The sequence below is a fragment of the Phyllobates terribilis genome, unplaced genomic scaffold (assembly GCF_046119375.1).
Source record: "Phyllobates terribilis strain yellow unplaced genomic scaffold, ASM4611937v1 Scaffold_279__1_contigs__length_2497574, whole genome shotgun sequence".
NCBI lineage: Eukaryota > Metazoa > Chordata > Amphibia > Anura > Dendrobatidae > Phyllobates > Phyllobates terribilis.
Window position 1 is genome coordinate 770,396 of NW_027363039.1, and position 17,113 is coordinate 787,508.

The 17,113-nt window shown below is 44.2% G+C and overlaps 1 protein-coding gene across 1 annotated transcript in view; it reads left to right on the top strand.

The window, feature by feature from the left end:
* Nucleotides 1-17,113, top strand: part of LOC141220276 (uncharacterized) — a 96,790-nt gene that overhangs the window by 12,555 nt on the left and 67,122 nt on the right. The gene's annotated exons all lie outside the window — the stretch shown is intronic.

A 17,113-nucleotide genomic window follows, 5' to 3' on the forward strand; every position in this document is an offset into this window, starting at 1 on the left:
GACCAGGTCAATGCCACACAGAGTTCTAGCAGCAGACACATCTCTACAACAACTGTTAAGAGTAGACTTTGTGCAGCAAGCCTTCATGGTAAAATAGCTGCTAGGAAACCACTGCTAAGGACAGGCAACAAGCAGAAGAGACTTGTTAGGGCTAAAGAACACAAGGAATGGACATTAGACCAGTGGAAATCTGTGCTTTGGTCTGATGAGTCCAAATTTGAGATCTTTGGTTCCAACTACCGTGTCTTTGTGTGACGCAGAAAAGGTGAACGGATGGACTCTACATGCCTGGTTCCCACCGTGAAGCATGGAGGAGGAGGTGTGATGGTGTGGGGGTGCTTTGCTGGTGACACTGTTGGAAATTTATTCAAAATTGAAGGCATACTGAACCAGCATGGCTACCACAGCATCTTGCAGCGGCACGCTATTCCATCCGGTTTGCGTTTAGTTGGACCATCATTTATTTTTCAACAGGACAATGACCCCAAACACACCTCCAGGCTGTGTAAGGGCTATTTGACCAAGAAGGAGAGTGATGGGGTGCTATGCCAGATGACCTGGCCTCCAGTCACCAGACCTGAACCCAATGGAGATGGTTTGGGGTGAGCTGCACCGCAGAGTGAAGGCAAAAGGGCCAACAAGTGCTAAGCATCTCTAGGAACTCCTTCAAGATTGTTGGAAGACCATTTCCGGTGACTACCTCTTGAAGCTCATCAAGAGAATGCCAAGAGTGTGCAAAGCAGTCATGAAAGCAAAAGGTGGCTACTTTGAAAAACCAAGAATATAAGACATATTTTCAGTTGTTTCACACTTTTTTGTTAAGTATATAATTCCACATGTGTTAATTCATAGTTTTGATGCCTTCAGTGTGAATGTACAATTTTCATAGTTATGAAAATACAGAAAAATCTTTAAATGAGGTGTGTCCAAACTTTTGGTCTGTACTGTATGTATATATTTTATTATTTGGCAAAATAATGTATGTGTGTGTGTAAATAAATAAATATATATATTTTATACAAAAACATTTGTTCTAATTTTGGGAGACAAAGCAAAATTAATGGGGACTTCAATCTGAGATCCGGGTGTGGTGGTAATAAGTGTAAGTCTCCCTTACAGGGATGTTTGTTCAGAAGAATATGTATTATGGAGCTTTTCTGTGGAGTCTGACCAGACAATCTCTCCTTGGCTCCCCGTGTGCATCAGTAAGCGCCCATGACCCCGGTGCCTGCTCTCTAGTTGTCCTTTCTACACATTGATAGGTACTAACCGCTGCGTACCGGGTGCTCCCCACAACACCGTCCTTCCGGGTTCTATGACTTCGTACGTTAGTCGTACATGTGCCCTTTTTTCCTCCTTTAGAGTCAAACGCAGAACTTGCTGCCTATTTTAGTGTTTATACCGAGGCGGATGTGGAGATTTATCTCTATTTAAAGAAGAAGAAAAATGCGGTAACCCGTCTTTTAATAGATCAGGTTCTCTCCTCTGAGTGATCCCAGAGGATCCTGTCCAGGAGGGAGGCCGTGTCCTCATGGTGACATCATGAGCTCTCAAAATGCAATCACTGGTAAATGGTCACCGTCCTTCCCCCAATCTCCATACAGTGAATTAGGAGAGAAGAAACCGATAGATAGAAATGTGGAGCTTTCTCCAGCTCCTCTGTGGTTCCATCCCTGGAGACGGAACTTGGAGAAGTTGTGTTTTTTAGTACGGCTCCTCCATCTGACTGACGAGGGTCTTCTCTGTCCCTCTCCTCAGGGTCCTCATCCTCTCTGCAGAGCATTAGGTTTTGGCCTTGCTGATTATCACTTCATACTTGAGGCCCACAATGTGCTGGGTCCTTGGTACCGGTGGTGAGGACCACAACAATGTAATTTAGTCCCTGATACATAAATATAGAATTACCGGTTCTGAGAGACGAGTCTCATATATAGACAGATACACGGCAGGTCATGTATTCAGTCTCTGTGTCTCCACAGATGGATCCAGGAGGAGAAATCCACCGGAGAGATGTCCCCGTCCTCTGTATCCCCAGGACTGTCCAGAGGAGAATCACAACATCCCGGAGGATCATCAGGTAGATGACACTGAAGTCCCCACAACATCTGACCATGATGTGATGGGATTTGAGCTCATGTTACATTGTTCTTTTTAGGATGAAGATCTGATTGATATTAAGGTTGAGGTTATACATGGAGCACAAGAGGCGACCGCAATATGGGCCGATCAGCAGGGTGAGGAGGGGAGACTGTCATGTCGGTTCTGTGGCCATCTACTACTACTCCCATCATCTCATGATCACATGATACAATCTACAGTGGCATGTAAAAGTTTGGGCACCCCTGGTCAAAATTACTGTTATTGTGACCAGTTAAGCAAGTTGAAGATGAAATGATCTCTAAAAGACCTAAAGTTAAAGATGACACATTTCCTTTGTATTACCCTTGGACATTTGTGTGCTCAGATAACTTTGACCAATGATTCAGACTTTACTTCGCCTGTTAGGGTAAGGGTTCGTTCACTATCATCGTTAGGAAAGGCCAGCTTTATAAAAACCCTGCCTACTCTAACAATGTGCCAAATAAACAGCAGCCATGGCTTCTTCTAAGCAGCTGTCTAGCACTCTGAAAATGGTGGAGGCCCACAAAGCAGGAGAAGGCTATGAGCAAAGCGTTTTCAAGTTGCCCTTTCCTCAGTTCAAAATGTAATAAAAAAATGTCAGTTAATAGAAACAGTGGAAGACCAAGCAAATTTTCAGTAAGATTGCTAGAGAGGCAAATCAGAACCCCCGCCTGACTGCAAAAGACCTTCAGAAAGATTTATCAGACTCTGGAGTTGTGGTACATTGTTGTACTCTTCAGAGACACCTGCACAAATATGGCCTTCATGGAAGAGTCATCAGAAGAAAACCTCTCCTGCGACCTCACCATGAAATTCAGCGTCAGAAGTATGCAAAAGTACATCTAAGAAGGTCTGATGCATTTTGGAAGCAAGTCTTGTGGACCGATGAGGTTAAAATAGAGCAATGATCAAAGTTGTGTGGAGTAAAAAGGGCACAGAATTTTAGGAAAAGAACATCTCGCCAACCATTAAGCATGGTGGTGGATCAATCATGCTTTGGGGTTGTGTTGCAGCCAATGGCACAGGGAACGGGTAGAGGGAAGAATGGATTCCATTAAATTTCAGCAAATTCTTGATGCAAACATAACACCATCTGCAAAAAAGCTGGAGGTGAAAAGAGGATGGCAAATGATGATGATACTAAACACACGTCAAAAGGCGCAAGCTGAAGGTTTTACAATGGCCCTCATAGTCCCCTGATTTGAATATCATTGAAAATCTGTGGCTAGACCTCAAAATAGCAGACGATGTAAGACGACCCAAGAATCTCACAGAACTGGAAGAATTCTCCAAAGAAGAATGAATGAAAATCCCTCAAACAAGAACTGAAAGACTATTGTCTGGCTACAAAAAGCATTTACAAGCTGTGATACTTTCAAAAGGGGGCGTTACTAGGTACTAACCTTGCCGGGTGCCAAAACTTTTGCATTTGCCCATTTTCCCTTATTGAATTTTTTTTTAAATGTAAAAGATGAAAATATATATAATTTATTATGTATTGTTTTGCCTAAAATACAAAGGAAATGTCATCTTTAACTTTAGGCCGTTTAGAGATTATTTCATCTTCAACTTAACTGTTCACAATAACAGTAATTTTGACCATTGGTGCCCAAACTTTTACATGTCACTGTATTCTGTCACTATGTGTTTCCTACAGATGGACTCATGGAAAGAAATCCACCAGAGAGATGTCCCCGTCCTCTGTATCCCCAGGACTGTCCAGAGGAGAATCACAACATCCCGGAGGATCATCAGGTAGACGGTGCTGAGCCCTGTACCGGATCTGTATATGGGGGGACATTTCTGATCGAGGTCATAGATGTCACAGATTTTGGTGGTTTCTTGTATTGTGCTGATTGTTACATCTGATATATCAGGAGGAAGATCCGACTAAGAATAAAGAGGAGGATGAGACAGAAGAAGAAGTGATGACGAGGGGGGATCAGCCGTGTGTGAGTGACGGGAAGGAGGAGATTCCTGTAGATGTTTCCACAGGTGTGTAATAATGACCGGCGTGTGATGATGATGGTGATGACCGGCGTGTGATGATGATGATGACTGGCGTATGACGATGATGATTGGCTTGTGACTATGATTAGTGACGTGTGATGATGATGACTGGCGTATGACGATGATGATTGGCATGTGACTATGATTAGCGGCGTGTGATGATGATGACTGGCGTATGATGATGATGATTGGCATGTGACTACGATTAGCGGCGTGTGACGATGACCGGTGTGTGATATTGTATGGAGTCTCCGGTGCAGTGAAGCTTTATCACAGCAGAAGCGTCCGGTGATGGCGCGGCTGCTCCTGTACAGAGTCCGGTTGCGCACCGATGAATAACTGGGCCGCATTCACACCTCTTCTTAATGATTTAATAAGCACATTTTTAATTTTCCTAATTGTGTTTTTAATATTACTTCCATCTTTTATTTTCATATTATTCTTACACAAGTCTCATGCTGCCATATAAATGACTGAGCTTGCGATTCGGACAGAACCCCGGGGGAAGATTCCATATAATGAGGCGCTGTGGACGCCGTCTGGCCTATGATCCAGTGATGTCCATCTTTTTCAGCGTGCATAAAAGCGCAGTCGACCAGAGGCTAGACGGAGTCCAGTGTAACTCTGCTGCCTCATTATTCTGAATGGATCCCTCGGGGGTGTCATCTGAATCATGTATTTTGTAGATTTAGATGGAAACCCCGATATATAGTGGGTACGGAAAGTATTCTTACCTCTTTAAATTTTTCACTCCTTGTTTTATTGCAGCTATTCGGTAAGTTCTAAAAAGTTCATTTTTTTCTCATTATAGTACACTCTGCACCCCATCTTGACTGAAAAAAACAGAAATGTAGACATTTTTGCAAATTTATTAAAAAAGAATTCAGACCCTTTGCTCAGTATTGAGTAGAAGCCCCTTTTTGAGCTAGTACAGCCATGAGTCTTCTTGGGAATGATGCAACAAGTTTTTCACCCCTGGATTTGGGGATCCTCTGCCATTCTTCCTTGCAGATCCTCTCCAGTTCCATCAGGTTGGATGGTGAACGTTGGTGTACAGCCATTTTCAGGTCTCTCCAGAGATGCTCAATTGGGTTTAGGTCAGGGCTCTGGCTGGGCCAGGCAAGAATGGCCACAGAGTTCTGAAGCCACTCCTTTGTTATTTTAGCTGTGTGCTTAGGGTCACTGTCTTGTTGGAAGGTGAACCTTCAGCCAAGTCTGAGGTCCAGAGCACTCTGGAAGAGGTTTTCATCCAGGATATCTCTGTACTTGGCTGCATTCATGTTTCCTTCAATTGCAACCAGTCATCCTGTCCCTACAGCTGAAAAATACCCCCATAGCATGATGCTGCCACCACCATGTTTCACTGTAGGGATTGTATTGGGCATGTCAGGAGCAGTGCCAGGTTTTCTCCACACATACCGCTTAGAATTATCACCAAAAACTTCTATCTTCGTCTCATCAGACCAGAGAATCTTATTTCTCATAGTCTGTGAGTCCTTCATGTGTTTTGAGAAAACTCTATGCGGGCTTTCGTATGTCTTGCACTGAGGAGAGGCTTCCATCTGGCCACTCTGCGATAAAGGCCCGACTGGTGGAAGGTTGCAGTGATCGTTGACTTTTGTGAGCTTTCTCCCATCTGCCTACTGAATCGCTGGAGCTCAGCCACAGTGATCTTGGGGTTTTTCTTTACCTCTCCTACCAAGGCTCTTCTCCCACGATTGCTCAGTTTGGCTGGACGGCCAGGTCTAGGTAGACTTCTGGTGGTCACAAACTTCTTCCATTTAAGGATTATGATGGCCACTGTGCTCTTAGGAACCTTGAGTAATGCAGAAATTCTTTTGTAACCTTGGCCAGATCTGTGCCTTGCCACAATTCTGTCTCTGAGCTCCTTGGGCAGTTCCTTTGAGCTCATGATTCTCATTTGGTCTGACATGCACTGTGAGCGGTGAGGTCTTATATAGACTGGTGTGTGCCTTTCCAAATCAAGTCCTATGAGTTTCATTAAACACAGCTGGACTCCAATGAAGGAGTAGAACCAGGAGGATCACAAGGAAATGGACAGCATGTGACTTAAATATGAGTGTCTGAGCAAAGGGTCTGAATACTTATGCCCATGTGATATTTCAGTTTTTCTTTTTTAATAAATTTGCAAAATTGTCTGCATTCCTGCTTTTTTTCAGTCAAGATGGGGTGCAGAGTGTACTTTAATGAGAAAAATAAATGAACTTTTTAGAATTTACCAAATGGCTGCAATGAAACAAAGAGTGAAAAATTTAAAGGGGTCTGAATACTTCCCGTACCCACTGTAAGTGTTCAGCGTACAGCACAGGATAAATATGCTCCAAAATGTTCTGTACCCCCAAATGCCACCATTAAGAGCCTCTACTCAACCCACAAAAAACAAGTCCCCACTCAGGTTCATCATCTGTAAACAGTAATATAGGGGGTGTCCATATCACTGGTAGCACAAAGGCTCTGGAAAAGTGACTTGGCTCCCACTTAAAGAAATCCAGTGACATCTGCACTCCCAAATCCAAATGCCCCCTCCTCCTGGGCCCCACCGTGTGCAGTTACCATCCACATGTTTGGCATTACTGTTGACTCATGTTCAGTCTATGATCTATTAGTATACCTAAGTCTTTTTCACATGTACTGTTGCTTAGCTCTATTCCTCCCATTCTGTATATGCTTTTTTCATTTTTATTGCCCAGATGTAGTACTTTGCATTTTTCCCTGTTAACAACCATTCTGTTGGTTGCTGCCCACTGCTCCAGTTTATTTAGGTCTTTTTGAATCCTCTCTCTCTCTTCTCTAGTATTAGCTATCCCTCCTAGCTTTGTGTCATCAGCAAATTTAATCAGTTTACCCTCAATTCCTTCATCTAAATCATTGATAAAGATGTTGAACAATACAGGTCCCAGGACGGAGCCCTGTGGTACCCCACTTGAGACATTCATCCAGCTGGATGTGAAGCCATTTACAATCACCCTTTGAGTCCGATCACTAAGCCAGTTATGAATCCACCTAACAGTTGCCTGGTCCATTGCATACTTGGTCATTTTTTCAATAAGGATGGGGTGAGATACTTTGTCAAATGCTTTGCTGAAGTCAAGATATACTATATCTACAGCATTTCCCTGATCCACCCAGTCAGTGATTCTGTCATAGAAGGAAATTAAGTTAGTCTGACATGACTTGTTAGTTATAAACCCATGCTGACTCTGGTTAATCACTTCATTCTTATCCAGGTACTTACATACATGTTGTTTAATAATTTGTTCAAAGATCTTTCCTGGTATAGAAGTCAGACTCACCGGCCTATAGTTCCCTGGGTCCACCTTCTTCCCCTTTTTGAAGATAGGAACAACATTTGCTCTTCTCCAGTCTTCTGGGACTTCTCCTGTTCTCCAAGAATTTTCAAAGATTATGGAGAGTGGTTCTAAAATTTCTTCTACGATCTCCTTCAGTACTATGGGGTGTAATTCATCTGGACCTGGAGACTTGAACTCATTTATGTTAGCTAAATATTCCCTCACAATCTTTCTGTTTACAGATAACTTGGATTCCTCTATTCCTTTAAAAGGACAGTGAAGATCAGTTGATGTTACATTTTCTTTCTGAGAGAAAACAGATGCAAAATAGGAATTAAAAAGTTTGGCCTTCTCAACATCCTCTCTTACCATTTCTCCATTTTCATCCTGTAAAAATCCTATAGCATCTTTGACTTTTCTTTTACTTTTGACATACCCCCAAAATCCTTTTTTATTGCTTTTGACATCTCTTGCAAGCCTTAATTCATTGTCAGCTTTAGCTAACCTGATACATGCCCTGCAGGATCTGCAGACTGCATTATAATCTTCTTTAGATATGCCTCCCTCTTTCCATTTAATAAACATTTCTTTCTTTCTTTTTAGCATGTGTTTAAGTTCTGTGTTCATCCATCCTGGTTTCCTTAAATGCTTCCCATTCTTCCTACTTTTCGGGATTGTTAACGATTGTGCTTTGAGAATCTCATTTTAAAAAATTTCCCATCCTTCCTGGACATTTTTGTCCTTAAGGACATCCAGCCATTGGATCCCTCCTATTCTCTTTCTGAGTCTCTTAAAATCTGCCTTTCTAAAATCTAACCTTGAAGTTTGAGTCTTCACATGTCTTCCTCCTCTAGTTATCCAAAATTCTATAATAGCATGATCGCTGCCTCCTAGGGTCCCAGCCACTTTTACCTCCTCAACCATTTCCTCCTTGTTTATAAGGATTAGATCCAAAGTAGCAGATCCCCTTGTTTTCTCCCCTACCTTTTGGAAGATAAAGTTGTCAGCAAGAGAGGATAAGAATTTTCTTGACCTGTTAGTTTTACTTGAGAGAGATTCCCAACAAATGTCTGGATAGTTGAAATCTCCCATGACCACTACGTCATATTTTTTTGAGAACTTGGTCATTTGATACATAAAGAGTTCATCCATATCTTCAGCTTGCCCAGGTGGCCTGTAGTAAATGCCTACAATGGTGTCCTTTCCGTTGTTCTCTCCTTGTATTCTTACCCAAACAGTTTCCACAGAACTCCCAGTCTCTGAAGCTTCAATCTCTGTGCAGATATACGCTTTTCTAACATACAATGCGACACCTCCTCCTCGTTTATCAAGTCTGTTTCTTGCAAATAAGTTGTATCCTTTTAGCCTTTTATTCCAATCATGTGTATCGTCCCACCAAGTTTCAGTGATTCCAATGACATCATATTTCTTTTCCTGCGTTAGTAGTTCTAATTCTCCTTGTTTGTTGCCCATGCTTTGTGCATTTGTATAAAAACATTTTAGTTTGTGATTGGTTTCTCTTCCTCCCATATTTTTATCATTTAAATTGTTTTGTCTTTGTTCTTCCTTTCCACTTCCAGTAGCAGAGATCTCTGTTATTTGTGTTCAGTTATTCTTCATGACATAATAAATAACCAGTAAACGGCTTCTTATACACATCATAGGGTCTAATGCACAGCGGAGACCCCCAGCCCCAAATGGACATGTGCAAGTATGTCTACATTACCCCTATGGACGATCATATGTCCACAACAAAAAGCATCCGTGCAATACAAGAATGAAGTGTCTGCATCTATAATGTGTATATTATGTATAATTACTATAAAAGAGGAAAAAACACAATTCAGTAAATGGATACAAGGTCTGAAGGAAGCTTCATATCACTGGGGAATCTGGGGTCCAATTCCAGAATCCACAAGGCTTCTCTGGGGTGTACTTTTTATACCAATCTCCCCCCTTAGCTGGTCTGGTGACATATTCAATACCCACAACTGTAAAGGGATTAATCCCTATTGTGTTGTATGAGATGTTGTGATGCTGCAGATGTATTACGTGTTGTGGGGCCAAGAACGTCCCTAACGTGTCCCCCAATGTGGTGACGTAAGGGTCTGACCGTGCCCCCCACATATTGCAGCAGACAAGCTTCACATTGTATGGTGTCAATGACGTGTGGAGCTACAACTAATGAGATGTCGGATATTATAGGGTTTATTATGGTTAGTAGATGCAGACATTTTTGCTTTGTGCACAGACTTGCACAAACCACATTTATTTCTCCCACATTCAATGAAACCTTTGGTGTTTGTCCTCCACGTGTCAGTTGTCTTTCTTGTTGCTGGATCCTTGTCAGTGTATAACATAGGTAAATGTTTTCTGGTAATATTCACTATATTATAGGAATCTTCTCTGCAGCCAGTATTGAATGTAACTCTAGACTGATGGATGTTTCCTTTGTGCGTTTTCAGTAATATATGAAATATTGGACATTGTGGGTGATTTTCCTTTAATCGTTCTATTTGTTTGGCATTAAGTACAGCCGATACCAAACCCTCCTCCAAAAGACAATGTAAGGGGGTATTGTATGAATTAGTAGGATCTCCATCTAGAGTGCGGCATATATTAGTATCGTCACCCATGTTCATAACCTCCGGCTCATACAACCCACTATCCAGAGCTGTAATCGAGCCCCCTTTATCTGCAGCTCTAATTACTTTATTAGGGCTGTGCTCAGGGCCGTATCTGGCATTCATGCTGCCCTAGGCACTTTAAGTGCTCACGCCCCCTACTGGTAATTCATACTAGAAGTGCTCACACCCTTTAGGCCCCCTTCACACGTACCGGAGACACACACGTACACCCATTATAATCTATAGGCTGCACACATGGTCACACGGACCGGACATGTCCGTTTTTTGCCGGCAGCTCGGACGTCAGTACGTCCTGCATACAGATGACATAAAGTGTGACATCCGCACACACGTCTGTGTGACACGTGCCGGAAGAGAGTGCAGAATAGAAATGACAGATATTTAGGTGTTAGATGTGCAAAGATCGAGATAGATGATAGATATCCGTGAGATATATAATTACTGCCCTGTGTGTGGAGTTTACTGTACTTGTGTTTAGCTAATAAATTAAAAAAGAGATGTGGAATCCTCCCTATTTTTGATAACCAGCAAAGGTAAAGCAGACAGCTGTGAGCGGATATTATCAGGGTGGGAAGGTCCTCGGTTACTGGGCCCTTCCCAGCCTAAAAATACCAGCCCTCAGCCGCCTCAGAAATGGCGCACCAATTCAGGTGCTTTTCACGGCTCTTCACGATTGCCCTGGTGCGGTGGCAATCGGGGTAATGGTGGTTAGGGTTGATGACAGCTGTGATTTGTCAAAAAACACAGCTGTCTTCAAGCCCTCAGGTTAGTAATGGAGAGGGAAAGGAAAGAGATCCCGGCACTCACCTGTAGTCAATCATTTATTCCACATCCACAAATCTGCAAAACGTTTCAGCTCCTCCAGAGCTTTTGTCAATTGTGGGCAATCACATAGAAATACAACATTTATATAGAAAAAAAAACAAGGAAATGACATCACAATGAAATAAAAAATGAAGAAAACTACAAACATTCATATAATCATATTAGTCTCATTATATAAAATATACACTGCTCAAAAAATAAAGGGAACACTTACACAACAGAATATAACTCCAAGTAAATCAAACTTCTGTGAAATCAAACTGTCCACTTACGAAGCAACACTGATTGACAATCAATTTCACATGCTGTTGTGCAAATGGGATAAACAATAGATGGAAATTATTGTCAATTATCCAGACACCCTCAATAAAGGAGTGGTTCGGCAGGTGGGGACCACAGACCACATCTCTGTACCAATGCTTTCTGGCTGATGTTTTGGTCACTTTTGAATATTGGTTGTGCTTTCACACTCGTGGTAGCATGAGACGGACTCTACAACCCACAGAAGTTGCTCAGGTAGTGCAGCTCATCCAGGATGGCACATCAATGCGAACTGTGGCAAGAAGGTTTGCTGTGTCTGTCAGCGTAGTGTCCAGAGGCTGGAGGCGGTACCAGGAGACAGGCCAGTACACCAGGAGAGGGGAGGGGAGTGGAGGGGGCCGTAGGAGGGCAACAACCCAGCAGCAGGACCGCTACCTCCGCCTTTGTGCAAGGAGGAACAGGAGGAGCACTTCCAGAGCCCAGCAAAATTACCTCCAGCAGGCCACAAATGTGCATGTGTCTGCACAAACGGTTAGGAGCCGACTCCATAAAGGTGGTATGAGGGCCCGACGTCCACAGATGGGGGTTGTGCTCAGAGCCCAACACCGTGCAGGACGCTTGGCATTTGCCACAGAACACGAGGATTGGCAAAGTCGCCACTGGCGCCCTCTGCTCTTCACAGATGAAAGCAGGTTCACACGAAGCACATGTGACAGACGTGACAGAGTCTGGAGACGCCGTGGAGAGCGATCTGCTGCCTGCAACATCCTTCAGCATGACCGGTTTGGCAGTGGGTCAGTAATGGTGTGGGGTGGCATTTCTTTGGAGGGCCGCACAGCCCTCCATGTGCTCGCCAGAGGTAGCCTGACTGCCATTAGGTACCGAGATGAGATCCTCTGACCCCTTGTGAGACCATATGCTGGTGCGGTTGGCCCTGGGTTCCTCCTAATGCAGGACAATGCCAGACCTCATGTGGCTGGAGTGTGTCAGCAGTTCCTGCAAGATGAAGGCATTGAAGCTATGGACTGGCCCGCCCATTCCCCAGACCTGAATCCGATGGAGCGAGACATGATGTCCCCGATGTGCTCAATCCACCAACGTCACGTTGCACCACAGACTGTCCAGGAGTTGGCGGATGCTTTAGTCCAGGTCTGGGAGGAGATCCCACAGGAGACCATCCGCAACCTCATCAGGAGCATGCCCAGGCGTTGTAGTGAGGTCATACAGGCACATGGAGGCCACACACAATACTGAGCCTCATCAGGAGCATGCCCAGGCGTTGTAGGGAGGTCATACAGGCACGTGGAGGCCACACACAATACTGAGCCTCATCAGGAGCATTCCCAGGTGTTGTAGGGAGGTCATACAGGCACGTGGAGGCCACACACAATACTGAGCCTCATTGTGACTTGTTTTAAGGACATTACATTAAAGTTGGATCAGCCTGTAGTGTGTTTTTCCACTTTAATTTTGGGGGTGACTCCAAATCCAGGCCTCCATTGGTTAATAAATGTGATTTCCATTGATGCTTTTTGTGTGATTTTGTTATCAGCACATTCAACTTTGTACAGAACAAAGTATTCAATGAGAATATTTCATTCATTCAGATCTAGGATGGGTTATTTCAGTGTTCCCTTTATTTTTTTGAGCAGTGTATATACACAAAAATGAAAAAACGTCCATAACAAAGTATATTAACTATCAAATAAAATATGTAATTTTACACCAATACACATTGCCACAAATATATATATAGGAAATGCAAAAAAAACAATCATTTTTATTTATATAGCGCCAACATATTCCGCAGCACTTTACAATTAAGCGGGGACATGTACAGACAATAAATTCAATACAAGGTAAGACAGTTTAAACAGTTACATTAGGAGCGAGGGTCCGGCCGCTCGCACGCTTACAATCTACAAGGGAATGGGGGGGACACAGTAGGTGAAAAGTGCTTGTTATTTCAGGTCTGACAATTATAATAAACAGGGATTTTCATATAAAGCTGCATGATCTGGTCATCAGCCCGTATGTATAAGTGCAATAATCAAGTATCGAGTGCAGTTATCTTGTGCATGGAGGATGTGGAGACAAATGAAGAGTAGGGAACAGATTCTGAATAATATTTAGAAGGAGGGAACAGGGGAAAGTTGGTTTACTGAGTAGTTGAGGTGGTCGGCTTGTTTAAAGAGATGGGTTTTAAAAGCGCGCTTGAAGACATGGGGGCTAGGCATCAGTCGGATCGTCTGGGGTAGAGCATTCCAGAGAACTGGTGCAGCACGAGAGAAGTCTTGGAGACGGAGGTGCGAGGTTCGGATTATGAGGGATGTTAGGTCATTTGTAGAACGGAGGGCAGGTGTAGGGCGATAGATAGAGATGACAGAGGAGATATAAGGCGGTGCAGAACTGTGGAGAGCTTTGTGGGTGAGACCGATGAGTTTATATTGGATCCTGTAGCGAATGGGTAACCAGTGTAATGACTGGCACAAGATGGAAGCATCGGTGAAGCGGCTGGACAGAAATACGACCCTGGCTGTCGCATTCGGGACGGATTGGAGAGGAGAAAGTTTGGTAAGAGTGAGACCGATCAGAAGAGAGTTGCAGTAGTCCAGATGGGAGTGAATAAGAGTGACAGTAAGAGTTTTAGCAGTTTCAAAGGTGAGAAAAGGAAGGATTCTGGAGATGTTTTTAAGATGCAGGTGACAAGAGCGAGTGAGTGATCGGATATAGGCAGTAAAGGAAAGGTTAGTGTCGAATATGACTCCAAGGCAGCGGCCGTGCTGCTTGGGGGTTATGGTTGAACCCTCCAAGGTAATTTCGATGATAGGTAGAGTTGGGTTAGTAAAGGGGAGAAACACAAGAAGTTCAGTTTTGGAGAGATTCAGTTTAAGATAGAGGGAGGACATGATGTTAGAGACAGCAGACAGTCAATCCTTGGTATTTTGTATTAGGGTAGGGGTGATGTCAGGTGAAGAGGTGTATAGTTGGGTGTCGTCAGCATAGAGATGATACTGGAACCCAAATCTGCTGATTGTTTGTCCAATAGAGGCAGTGTATAGAGCGAAGAGGAGGGGGCCTAGGACTGAGCCCTGCGAGACCCCGATAGTAAGGGAACGAGGAGAGGAAGAGGAGCCAGCAAAAGATACAGTGAAGGAGCGGTCAGAGAGGTAGGAGAACCAGGAGAGAACAGTGTCCTTGAAGCCAATAGAGTGGAGCATAGTGAGGAGGAGCTGGTAATCCACAGTGTCAAATGCTGCAGAGAGATCCAGGAGAATCAGCAGGGAGCAGTGACCTTTGGATTTAGCTGTTCGTAGATCATTAGAGTCTTTAGTGAGGGCAGTTTCAGTGAAGTGTAAGGAGCGGAAACCAGATTGTAGATGGTCGAGGAGAAAGTTATCTGAGAGATAGCGGATTAGATGGGAGTGGACCAGGCGTTCCAGGAGTTTAGAGATGAAAGGAAGGTTAGAGACAGGTCTGTAGTTCGCAGCGCAGTTCTGGTCCAGGGACGGCTTTTTAAGTAAAGGGGTTATGATGGCATGTTTAAATGAGGAGGGAAAGATACCTGACGAAAGAGAGAGGTTAAATATTTTAGTCAGGTGAGTGGTGACCACCGGTGAGAGAGACTGCAGGAGATGTGAAGGAATGGGGTCACTGTTGCAGGTTGTAGGTCGAGAAGAAGTGAGAAGCTGTGTAACTTCTTCTTCTGTAACAGGCTCAAAGATGGCTAGTGAGCTTGAAGTGCGGCAGGGAAGGGGATCCAGGCACTGAGGAGATTGGGCTGAGATGTCCTGATGGATGTGGTTGATTTTTTCTAGGAAATTAGTAGCCAGATCCTCACCGCTGAGGTTGGTGGTGGGGGCCTGTACGTTAGGTTTCAGGAGGGAGTTTAAGGTTTCAAAAAGTCATTTTGGATTGTTGGACAGTGAAGTGATGAGGGTGGTGAAGTAGGATTGTTTGGCCGGATGAAGGGCAGAGTTATAGGTTTTGAGCATGAATTTATAGTGGATGAAGTCCTCTGCTAAAAGAGATTTTCTCCACTGATGCTCAGTGCACCTTGAGCAACGCTGAAGAAAACGTATTTGCATTGTGTGCCAGGGCTGCCATTGTCTGCGTCGGATCTTTCTGCATATAGAAGGTGCTGCTTCATCTAGGGCGCTCTTCAGTGTATTATTGTAGTGTGACAATGCCAAGTCCGGGCAGGAGAGGGAGGAGATGGGGGCTGAAGATGTGTGGAGATTGTCCATAAGCTGCCTGGGTATTAATGGTATGTATATTCCTATAAGTGTGGTAAGTGGGGGTGTCCCGGTTGAGGAGACAATTCTTGACAGAGAAGGAAAGAAGGTTGTGGTCCGACAGCGGGAGAGGGGAGTTAGTAAAGTCATGCAGCGAGCATAGACGGGAGAAAACCAGGTCCAGAGTATTCCGGTCTTTATGCGTAGGAGAGTTAGTAACCTGTGAGAGGCCGAATGAGGGGGTTAGAGAAAGTAGATGAGAGGCAGATTGGGAGAGGAGATCATTGATGGGGATGTTAAAGTCTCCCATGATGAGGGTGGGGATGTCACAGGATAGAAAGTGCGGAAGCCAGTTTGCAAAGTGATCCAGTAACTGGCGGCAGGAGCCTGGAGGGCGATACACAACTGCCACTCACAGGGAGAAGGGTTTTAAGAGTCTGACGGTGTGGACTTCAAAGGAAGGAAACATAAGTGAGGGAACTGGGGGGATGACCTGGAAAGCACATTGTGGTGAAAGGAGCAAACCAACACCTCCACCTTGTCTGTTCTCAGGTTTGGCGGCATGCAAAAATTTCAGCTCACTAAACGAGAGAGCAGCAGCTGCGGTGGTGTCTGAATGCTGGATCCAGGTTTCTGTAATAGCCAGAAGGTTAAGGGAATTAGTGAGGAAAAAATCGTGAGTGTAAGTTAGTTACACACAGACCGTGCGTTACAGAGAGTACAGTGGAAAGCGATAGGAGAGGGCATGCACTGAATGTTAATAAGATTAGCAGGGTTTCTATATGCAGCTGGAGGAGAGTGGTGTATGCTAGCACACGGAGGCCCAGGGTTGGGAGAGATGTTGCCAGCGACTAGGAGAAGGAGAAAAAAGAGAAAGAGCAGGTGGTGCAATGATTTGTATGAACATTTTGCGTGCTGTATGGAGGTAGTGGATGGTTTGGAGTGGGTGAGGAATGTCAGTAGAGCCTCAGAGTTATACATGGGAGAGGCGTGAAGGGAGGGGTGGATATGGAGAGAGTGCACAGAATGTGTTAAAGGGCGGGCGAGATGTGAGAAAGCAGAAGTTAAAACAAGTAAGATAATAATCATCGTACCATATAACAGTGATCAGGTCATAGAAGGGTTATGGATTTAGAATTGCTTTCATTCATCATTGGGTGAATATTTTAATATCTGAATGGACGACTAAATTATCAGCATTAGAACATTTTAATAACATTTTTTAAAATTTAAAAAATAGGAGAAAAAAATAATAATTACAATATGAAAAATTCTCCAGACCCTGATCACAAGATGGCGCCGAGAACTCTGCACAACAACATGGAGAGGAGGAGATGGCGTGGGAGGATGCTGAGGCTGAGTCGCACCCGGGAGAACCTGAGCCTACGTAAAGACAGGTATCTGTACAACTCCGCTCTGCTATACAAGACACAGACGTATCTCTTAGGCCGGAGTCCCACTAGCGTATTGTATGCGATGCGAGACCCCCCGATGCGATATGCTAATGACACTCGCTGCTGCTCTGCTGTGAGCGGGAGCCGAATGTCAGTGCTCCATGCTCTGATCCTCTCGCACGGCTGCAGAGAGGACGGGGAAAGCACTATCTCCATCTCCTCTGCTGCTGGCATTGGCGGGAATCGCACTGCACTCGGGTGGTATCTGAGTGCAGCGCGATGTTTCACACGCACCTGTAGATTATATG